General features: G+C 45.6%; 1 protein-coding gene across 2 annotated transcripts in view; it reads left to right on the top strand.

Annotated features, from left to right (window-relative positions):
• The first annotated feature begins 2,069 nt into the window (after positions 1 to 2,069).
• INO80 (INO80 complex ATPase subunit) overlaps positions 2,070 to 10,880 on the top strand; it is a 62,274-nt gene continuing 53,463 nt past the window's right edge. The window contains exon 1 of one of the 2 annotated variants that reach the window (XM_061343416.1): positions 2,070 to 2,213. The gene's annotated coding sequence lies outside the window, so the exon portion shown is untranslated. Of the gene's footprint in view, positions 2,214 to 2,926; positions 3,119 to 10,880 lie in introns of those variants that run through there. The other variant, XM_061343417.1, reaches the window with a different exon arrangement.

The following is a 10,880-nucleotide window of genomic DNA, read 5'->3' as shown; positions in this document are numbered from 1 at the left end:
GCTGAAGGCTCCATTCTCTGAGAGACTGAGGTGCATTCTCAGCTTCTTCCAAGAAGCGAATCTCTATCTGGAACCGTATTTCCAGGATTTCCAGACAGGAACTGGACAGTGTCACTGAGTCTGTGCCACTGTCTTGCTTTAAGTAGCAAAATCTGCCTGGGTAAACATGGCTGTGGCTTTGCCTAGTTCTCTTTTGGGAATGGCATAAAGAAATAAGATTGGAATTGAGTGATTGCTCATTAATGCACTACATTAAAAGTGACCATTTTCTTAAAGGAGAGAAAGGACTGGTTTTAGTTCTTGTTTTATTTTGTAATACTCCATAAGACCTTCTCATGCTTCTCAGTGCTAGTATTCAGTTTGAGTTTGTTCATAATGTGACAAAATCGTGTACATTTCTGATCAATCTAACTGCTGGTTGTAGTTAGGGATGTAAGTACCACAACTAGTTAAGTACAACTCTGTAGTGAGGCTTTGCTGGGGCAATTAACATTATTATAAGCGTTATTTTTGTTTTCTGGTATCTAGTAGCTACTGTTTGTGCTGGGATGACACACAGCTTAGTCACAAAGTAGAAATTTCTGTCTTCAGGCAGTAAGTGATCTGGCTTAATCATTCATTTAATGATTTACTTCAAGTGCACTACTGGCTGGGGTTGGGGAGGCAGTTGTGTTCCACACCAACTAGCCCCACTGCCATGTAAGCACAAAGTGTCCTCACAGTTCACTTTCAGGCCTATTTTGTTCCAGGCTCCTCTGACGCAATTGTTCATGCATGGCAAAGGGCATGTGGTAAAATGAGCTTCCCTCCACCACGTATCCCCTTTTCTGCCCATGGTAACGTTAACCATGGTTGTGCCCTACTCCTACAAGACATAATGAGGTGGTGGAATGGGTCCAGAGAAGGGTCTGGAGCACCAGCCTGAAGAGGAATGACTGAATCGGGTGGGGGGTTGGGGGGGTGGTGTGTTAGGCTGGAGAAGGCTCAGGGCAACCTCATCTCTCTCTACAACTGCCTGATGGGAGGTTGTAGGGAGGTGGGGGTTGGTCTCTTCTCCCAATTAACAACTGATAGGACAAGAGGAAACAGCCTCAAGCTGCTACCAGGGGAAATTTAAACTGGAAATGAGGTAGTTTCTCACCCAAAAGGTGGCCAGGCATTGGAACAGGCTGCCCAGGGCAGTGGTGGAGTCACCGCCCCTGGAAGTGTTCAAAACCCATGTATATGAGGCCTTCAGTGCCATCGGTTAATAACGGTGCCCTTGGCAGTGCTGGGGTAAATGGCTGGACTTGATGGGTTTTAAAAGCCCTTCCCAAACTGGCTGATTCCAGGATTCTACGGTCCCCAGGGCCGACCGCGCCTCAACCCTGTCCCTCAGGCGCGGTGGCGGCCGGGCACATGCCACCTCCTGCCCCTCACGCTCCCGGCCGAGGAAAGTGGGCAGCTCCCGGCCTGCCCCCGCGGGGCTGAGTCCCCGGTGACCGTCCTGCAGCGGCGGGGAGCGGTGAGCCCCAGGAAACGGCCCCAGACAGGTTGCTGAGAGACCACCATGCCCGCCGCTCTCCCTACGCGCCCCACCGCCCTTCCGGCGCCTCAAGGGCGAGAGCGCATCGCTTCCGGTACACATCCCCCTGCATCGCGAGAGCCCACCCCGCCTCGCGCGAGACTCGCTAGCTCACCCGGCCGCTTCGGCCGAGTCTCTTCGGCAATTTCCGTCACTGCCAGACTCTACCAATCGATCTCAGGAGCGCATCGATGGGAGAGGGCCCCCCGCGGACTGCGTTTAGGGATGTTGCCCACAGTGCGGGCATGGGACCCGTGCGGCGGCTGCGGCGAGGCGAGCGGAGCGACGGGGACCACGCTCGGGGCCAGGGTGGCGGGGAGGTATGCGGGGCTCGATTGTTCAGGCCTGGGCATGGCGCCTCTCCTCCCCCCCGCCATGGCTCCCCGTGTCCCTGCTCCTCTCCTCTCAGTGAGCGAAAGTGGCCGCCGCCGCCGTCCCAGCGCCCGCAGCCGCCGCCTCCTCCTCAGCAGCAGCGCGGGCGCCATCTTGGCGAGGCAGGAGTCGAGAGCGCGTCGCGGCAGCACACAGGCAACGCCAGCCCCGACAACGCGGGGCGAAAGGCCGGGTGGAGCGAGCGGGGGAGCGAGCCCAGGAGACACCCCCAGCCCCCCGCCGCCGCCGCCGCGCCGCAGCCGAGCCCGCCACACAGGTAAGCCACCGGGGCGATCGGGCGAGGACACGCCGGGACGGGGCGACGAGAGGCGGTAGCGGGGCCCCGCCGGGGCAAGGCCGCGGCTTCACACCCACCACACCCCCCACCCCCCCTCTCTCCGCCAAGCAGCGGCCGTGGCAGCCGGGCCTCTTCTTAAAGAGACAGGGCCCTTCCCCGCCCTGCCCGCCGGATGCGCCCCGATGTAGCGCCGTAGGAGCCGCCCCCCCCCTTCCCGCTCTGACCGGGGCGGCCTCCGGGACCCCCCAACACACGGCGGAGGGAGGGCGCGGGGGTGAACGGCGGGACCAGCGGGAAGGGGGGGGGGGTGGGGGCGCCGCCGTGCACCTGCGGGCGCACGTGCGCGCGGCGGGCGGTGGCGCGTGCGCGGGGGGTTGGGGGGGGGAAGAGAAGGGGGTAGGGAACGACGGACGCGCGGAGCGGAGGGGAACGGGCCGGGGGGGGGGGGGGTGGTGCTGGCGGCGGTTGGTGCGCGCCGCGTCCTTCCGGCTCTGGCGCGGCTCTGGGACCCTCCGGCCGCCCTTGGGCCGGGCGCGGAGGTGTAGGCTGGGCCTTCGGCCTGTACCTGCCCTCTGCCGACAAGGCCCCGTGCGGCGCTGGTGCTCGAGCTCGGGGGCGCCCTGCTCGGGGGAGGCCAGGGACCACCTGAAGCTCCGTTTGGAGAGCGGGGCCGCTGCTGGGGCCGCTGCTGGTGACATCGCTTCCTAGACAGGAGTCTACCTGAGACGTGGTTTAGTGATTGTGTGCGCTAGGAAACACCTCTTTAGAGCCACGGTGTAAAGAAAGTCACTCCTGTTTCAGTGCAGACACACTGCCTGATACAATTCCTGTTTTAATTAGTATTATTTAACTTTGTACATTCTGACTGTTGCTGATCTTGTGTGGTAAGACTCCTCCTTACTGTTGTAGGTGATAATAAATTCCTTTAGATTATTTTCATCTTTTCATGAAGAAAATGGTGCAAGTCAAGTTCCTTTTCTTTATACTGAAATGTGTCTTATGTGCGTTATTAGAATTCAAGTTCTCTGATATGAACAGATCTACTCTATGGATATATACAGCGCATCTGATACGCCTGGATCTGACTGATACACAAATCAGATTTGTGTTGTCGTTCCTTTATCTATAGGAGTAGGTCATGGCATCCAGAGGCTGGCAAGATACTGAACTTTTTCTCAGAGTTTAAGGGTATTCCCTGTGATTGACTACTAGTCTCTCTCTTGCACATGTATTATAAAGATGCTTAAAACACTGCCTTGCAAACCGGTGCAAACCTCATGAAGTTAAGCAGGTACAAGGACTGCACGTGGGTGGGGGCAGTCCCAAGCACAACTACAGACTGGGTGGAGAGTGGATTGAGAGCAGCTCTGAGGAGAATGACTTGGGGGTGTTGGTCAGTGAGAAGCTCAACATGAGCCAGCAGTGTGTGCTTACAGCCCAGAAACCAACCATGTGCTGGGCTGCAGTGTGAGCAGCAGATTGAGGGAGGTGATCCTGTCACTCTGCTCTGCCCTGGGGAGACCCTCCCGCATCATCCATCTCTGGGGTCCCAACATAAGAGGGACATGGAGCTGTTGGAGTGAGTCCAGAGGAGGCCACAAAGATGCTCTGAGGGCTGGAGCAGCTTTGCTCTGGACACAGGCTGAGAGAGCTAGGCTGGTTCAGCCTGGAGAAGGCTCTGCGGAGACATTACAAGTCTTCCAGTACCTATAGCGGGCTGCAAAGGAATCTGGAGAGGGACTTTTTACAGGGGCCTGTAATGACAGGAAAAGGGGGAATGGCTTTAACCTGACAGAGGGGAGATTCAGATTAGATACAAGGAAAAAAACATTCATTATGAGGGTACTGAGGCACGGGCACAGGGTGCCCAGAGAAGCTGTGGCTGCCCCATCCCTGGCAGTGTTCAAGGCCAGGTTGGACACAGGGGTTTGGAGCAACCTGGTCTGGTGGAAGGTGCTTGCCTCTGGCAGGGGGTTGGGGCAGGACGAGCTTTAAGATCCCTTCCAACCCAAACCATTGTATGATTTTATGATTTCTTGACTGTTCAAATGAGGAATATTTGTAGGTATAACATAATCTGTAAATTCTGTAACAAGTGTGCTCTTTGACAAGCTAAATTAAAAACTGGGAACTGTTCTAGATGGAGGAAGAAAGTGATCCTCTCAGAGCTTTCTTGGATATAGTTCCCTTTTTGTGGTTGGGGGTGGAGGGAATGAAAACCAAACAAAACCGAAACCAACTGTGCACTTTGTGTGTGGTGTACATAGAGAAGAGGAGTGAAGCAATGGCAGTGGGTGAGGGTAACAGTTGGTGCTGGTTTGTAAGCAGAGTATGGAGGCATTGTCGGAGGCCTCTGTAATGATGTTTACTGCCCTTTTGAGACCAGACTTACTCTAATTGAACAATTAAATGGTTAGGTTTGTTTTTCTGCTAATTTAAATATGGAAGCAAAGCTGTGGCATGCTAGGTGCTACATTGGGTGTGTTTTAAGGTATTCTTTTGTACACTTATGTATGTGCTTCCAACAATTATTTTTTTTTTGTAGAACTAAATTACCTTTTTTTCCCCCCTTTTTTAAAAAATAGTAAATCAGGCCCTGTCTGCGACAGTTATTTCAGCAACTAGAAAATTCAGCGTCTGTGTCCCGCAGGGTCTTCTCTGTATTTAAAATCAGTTAAAAGGTGGAACAGAGATCCATGCAGTGCTCTCATTCCTTGGAAAACAATATATAGCCTTACCACAAAAGCAAAACTCTGAAGTACTATATATAAGACAGTATCTAGTTTTAACTATAGATTTCATTACTCAGAAAAGCACTTAAAGCTTCTTAATTTTGAATCAAAATGATGTGAACTCATGTTTCTTCTATTCATTCAGCTTGAGTAGTGGAATCTAAGGGCTTTAGGTTTAAATACACTCCTGTGTGCTTTTTTAAAAGCAATAATCTCTTATGTATGAAAGTTCTGTTTAAGACACTGCCATAAAACCCACTATATGGGTATTATGTTTTGCTTTCAGACCTGGCATATAGTGTACTCTAGACAAAGGTTGTCAGTGTAACTTTGCAATCATCAAAGCAAGCTAAAATGGGATAGGGAAAGAAGAGTGTGTGATTCTCCTCCAAGCAAGATACCTTTTCAGGTTTTTTATGCCACGATTGGCTGTATTAGAGATTATACGCATATAAAGAAATCTGACAAAATTATACCTACCTTATACTACTGTATTAATGTAAGCTTTCTGTATAGATCTTGACTAAATCTGTGTATGTTTGTGTCAGAGGTTACTCTGGAGATGTTACTGCAGGAAATTCTTAGAGCATTCTGCTGTTCTGATGAGAGTTGTATGTCTCAGTTGTAACTTTCTTAAAGAAAAGTATCTTAGGTGTTCATATCAGTTTGGAAAATCTCTCTTAGTAAGTTGATGTCAAAATGCAAAGCACAAAAATCCCAGAAAACTGCTATAATTGTGAGGGAGTTAAGATAGTGTAAAAGGTTGTATTCTTGCTCCCAGTTTTAATCCTGCTTTATGGATGACCCCTTCAATGCTGTAGGTAGAGATACAAGGAATACATACTTTCCATGTGTCAACTGGATTTAAGGTTTTTGTCTATGTGCATGTAGTGCCAGTATGCTTAAATGTGTTGATGCAGTAGAGGTAGGAGGTTGCTTTTGTGGGCTGCAGCATTTGAACAAGTAAGTGTGCTCATCTGCGAGCTGGTAACACTTCATCTGCATCCACTTCATGTGTGGCAGGTGAGGCTGAGTTCGTTTTATCGCTGTGATTTGCCTCATGTTTGTCATGGGTATGTACCCAAGAAGTACTGTGGATGAGGTGGTGTGTTGTGCCTTTCACCTTCATGGCAGCTTGTGTGTGTGCATGTGCCCTCAGCTTGGAGTGCAGTTGCTACCATTGCTCATGATCATGTTTGATGTTAATGTTAGTCATAAAGAGAAGGGCCTTACCTGAGTTGTAGAGACGCCAGCAACTGAAGGAAAAAAGAGAAAACCAAGAGATTTCTGGAAGAAAAAGTACTATTTCAAGCAGCTGGACAAGAGGTCCTTTCTGACATGCAGCTAGACTGTGCACTTGCCACTTTATGGGGCTTCTCCTTTAAATTTATATCAGTAGCAAATACTTGCTGGATTTCATTCAGAAATAAGACAGTGGGTATTTGTTTAAAGGGGAAAAACCTACTTCGAAAGCTAGGCTGCTTTGTGAGAGTGGTGGTTATGCTTTTGGGTGGTGGGGGTCAATGGGTATGAAACTTGGAAACCTTGTTACAAAGCTCTGCTCTCTGAGGACGGCCTTGGAGGATTTTTCTCCAGTGCTGGGTGTTTACTTACTGACTAGACTATAATGGGCAGACTTGAGAAAACAGTGGGTGAAGAAACCCTACACCTACATTAACATTGGATTAAGCAGTGTGATTTAAAACAGGATAAGGAAGGCTTCATCAGAACTGAACTTACATCTTTAAAAATTATGAGTAATTTAAAAATTTACAGAAGTTATTTGTATGAAGCTAGTGTATATATATAACTAAACTCAGATCCTGCAGATATTTACCTGTGCTTTTAATAATTCAGAGGGCCACATGATACAATTAAATGGCTTCAGTGTGAGCTACTGGTTAAATAAGAATGTTAGAGAATTCAAGGTGCCAGCCAGGAAGTGCAGCAACTATTTATTTACACATGCTGATTTTCTAGACTGTTGCAACTCTTGGAGAGATGGAAAAAGCAAATAATTACTGAAAGGTAACATAAAATTGGTGTATGTATATAAGGAAGTCCTGATGGCAAGATTACTCCGCAACATCCAGTCACTTTACCACCTATAGCATACAAGTATTCACCTAAGTGTTACTATCAGCAATGAATACATACTGAAAATCTGTATTTCTGCAATATTCATTGAATCATAGAATAGTTAGGGTTGGAAAGAACCTTAAGATCATCAAGTTCCAACCCCCCTGCCATGGGCAGGGACACCTCGCTCTAAACTGTATCACCCAAGGCCTCATCCAGCCTGGCCTTGAACACTGCCAGGGATGGAGCATTCACAGCTTCCCTGGGCAACTCATTCCAGTGCCTCACCACCCTAACAGGAAAGAATTTCCTCCTTATATCCAATCTAAACTTCCCCTGTTTAAATTTTAACCCATTATCCCTTGTCCTATCACTACAGTCCCTAATGAAGAGTCCCTCAGCAGCATCCCTGTAGGCCCCTTGAGCATGCAAAAGGATAAATGCATTGCATAAATGACAAAGCAAAATGGAATGAAGTTGTAATCACCATGTAAATCCCCTCAAACAATGCCTTGGTGATGTCCTGAACACTGTTACCTGCTGTAGTGGGTTCGGCTGTTTTGTGTTTCTGGGATGTTTGTTCCCATCCCTTGCTTCGGTATTCAAGCAGTTTTTTGCCATTGGAAATCTTTGGTTTTTAAAACCTAGAATGAGAACAAAAGAACAGAGAATAAAGAAGTATCTGTCAGTTACCTTTCCATGTTATTACTTTCACCAGCAGAGAAGCCCTGTGTGACTGTTAGCATATAAATAAATGAGAGGCTGAATTCAGTGGCTGAGCTTTTCTCCCTTCAGTATGGCTGTGTAACAAATTTTTTTGGGGCATTGTTAATCCACTTAAGAATATTGTCAAGTTCTTCTGGGATTATTTGTTTATTTGGTAGGTGTTGCACAGAGAGGAGTAACTGTTTTGAGGACAAGGATAATTAACTGTATGTACAGCAGCCTCATGGGACAATTAAAATAGGAAGACAGGCAAAAGCATGTCTTTTTCTAAGGGTGAAATGCAGAGTGTTTACACTGCATCGGGACTAGGAGGACATTATTAAATGTGGAAATACAGTTTCCTGATTTGGGAAGTAATATTTAAGAACATTGGTATCTGAAAAGATTATGAATGAGACAGATGTTTATCATGTACCACATACCACATGTCCACACTTAGCATAGTGTATGCAATGAGGGGGTATAATGCGTTAAGAGATGGAATGGAAACCAAGGCTTTACAGTTGCTGCAGTCATTGCAGACAGAAAGTGTTCTCCCTTGCTTTCATATTTGCCTAGGAACTATACAGTAGCAGTGAGCCACTCCTGAGAAAATATCTTAGTTTTCTAATTACTGGACACATCTGATAGCATCTTCTTTTCCTGGGATCATTTATATCTCGTGAGTAAAGAAACAGTCTTCTGCTTGGGTTATCTCCTAAGCTGTATGAGAGTGGAGACAGATGGACACCATCACCTGTGTAGAGCAGGGGCACTGATACAACAGACTGGTAGATCCCTGTAGACCAGCACTTAGGCAAATGTGTCTTGGGCAGCTGGAAAAGCACCCAGTCACTCATTTTAGATCAGGAATATGACTGTGTTTGTTTTGTCTCTGGCCTGTTTGCTGTCCTCCAATTAAAAACTTGACCTCAAATCTATTGTAATTCCCTTTATTTTGCTGTTAAGCTTATATAGGTTTGTAAAGGCAAGGATCATCGGGGAGGGCAAAAGAGTACATTTGATCCGTTGAATCCAGATAAGGTCCTGTGTACTTGATGCTCCTTGGGGCACATTTCTTTCCCTCAGTGCCTCAAGGACAGACCATGCCAGTGAACACTGAGTTTTGGGACGGAGGTTTTCTGCAAAGAGCAGACAGGTGAAAGGTGTGTTGTGGTTCTGAGTAAAACCATTGAACAGTGGTCACATGTGACATTTTGGCTGGGAAGTAAAATAACACCATGTTAACATAACACGTGCTCTTGTTGATGGATACATTTTGAAATGGAGTAGTAAAAGAAGTCACTGTACTGATATGATACCAGGGGTTGATTCCTGTGCTTATAATGTGTATCATTTTCATTGCTGATCTGGAGGAAAGCCACTTTCACCTTTTGAGTATCTTTTTCTATCTACTCATGAATGATTTCTTCCATCAGAGATGCATGTTTCATGTTTTCTAACCTCTTCACTTTCTTCATGGCCCTGTCTCTTGGAGGACAATTTAGGGTGGGCTTGGGGTTGGTTTTTATTTCCAGATGGCTGTTAAGAAATACCATGTATGTAGATGAAATTTTCCTGGAAAACATTATTCTTGATACCCTTATCATAGGGAAAACTTTCAGGTGCTTTGTTAACGTCTGCTGGAAGTGGGTATTTGCTAACAGAGACCAATCATGTCATTACTATTAAGTGTACAAAGGTCTATATCGTGTATAGAAAGCTGAACCTACATAGCTTCAGTTTAAAAACAGTTTTTAACGGAGTGCTGTTGGCCCTCTAACCATTTCTGGCACATTGGTTTATTCTGTATGGATAAAGATGTTAAGGTTGGGTGTTTATTAAGGAATACTAAGATTTGCTCTTGTTCAGCCACAATCAAGAGTCTCACCGCAGTAATCACTTATCACAGGTTTTGTAAGGTTCTGAATCTGTTCTACCATTTTTGAGGATAAAAGACTTAGAAAAAATCAGATGTTGTTTTTCAGACTGTAGACGTGAATAGTGAACAATTTGAAGGCCAGATACTCAACTTGTGTTTTCACTTCCATAAGCTTAAAATGATTTAGTCATTAACAGTTTAATAATTGATGAGATATAGAAGGTTTCAAATGAAATTAACCTGAGATTTGCTTCAGGTTTTGTAGTATTCTTAAGAATTGTTAGAAACCAGAAGAATCCTTCAGAAGAAGAATTAATTCAGGTCTTTCAAAAGCTGACTGCTTTAATTCTTGTCTTCCACCAGAAGAAAAAGCTTAAGGCATTTATTTATTATTAAATATTATGATATTTAGGATATTGACAGCACTTTCATTTACATGGTAACAACTGTGACTTTGGAAGGAATTTAAAATGATCTTTCTCACTATTATTATGACAATTATGGCATCTTTTGTGATTGAAGAAAATAAAATTCCAGTTGACAGAGCTATTACTGTAACAGTTGTTATGACATCTTTTGTAGTTTAAGGAAAATAAAACTGCAGTTGACAGAGCAATAGAATGTTTTGATAGCCTTGTTTTTAAAGTACGTATTATGCAGATATTGCAGAGGGGATGTGTCCCTTTAAGAATCTTAAAATCCTGAGAACAAAGGAAAAATAAAAATCAGGCTATTTTTCCTAGTTGAAAAAAACCCATAAAGCTAGAATAGGTTCTAAATGTGTAAATATCAAAGTACATAATAAATTGCTAATTATATGTTGTTTTTAAAATAGTAAAGATAACAGTTGAATTTTAGGATTGAGGGGGGTTTTGGTCAAGTATCTGTAGCTTATTTGTCAGCAGGTAACACTTTTGAGCGCTCTAAGAGTACCATTGCTTTAAAATAAAGGAAAAGTCCTGTTGGTATTTTGTAGACTACAGCTATGAACTGAATGGCAAAAACAGTATTTTCAGTAATTATTCCTTTGTGGAGTAAGGTTATATATGTGATTCAACTTAAGAAGAATAATTTATTTGCTTTCATTCAATTTCCATGATATGCTGCTGCCCTCTACTCAGAGTGAAGCATAGAATCATAGAATAGTTAGGGTTGGAAAGGACCTCAAGATCATCCAGTTCCAACCCCCTGCCATGGGCAGGAACACCTGTTATCTTTAGTAGTGGTAGAAGTTTACTTCGAATGTTC

The sequence above is a fragment of the Neopsephotus bourkii genome, unplaced genomic scaffold, assembly GCF_033783945.1.
Source record: "Neopsephotus bourkii isolate Nb327-2 ecotype Australia unplaced genomic scaffold, CSIRO-AGI_Nbou_v1 NB_1825, whole genome shotgun sequence".
Lineage (NCBI taxonomy): Eukaryota > Metazoa > Chordata > Aves > Psittaciformes > Psittacidae > Neopsephotus > Neopsephotus bourkii.
Note: the sequence above shows the minus strand (reverse complement) of the source record. Positions and strands in the feature narration are given on the sequence as shown.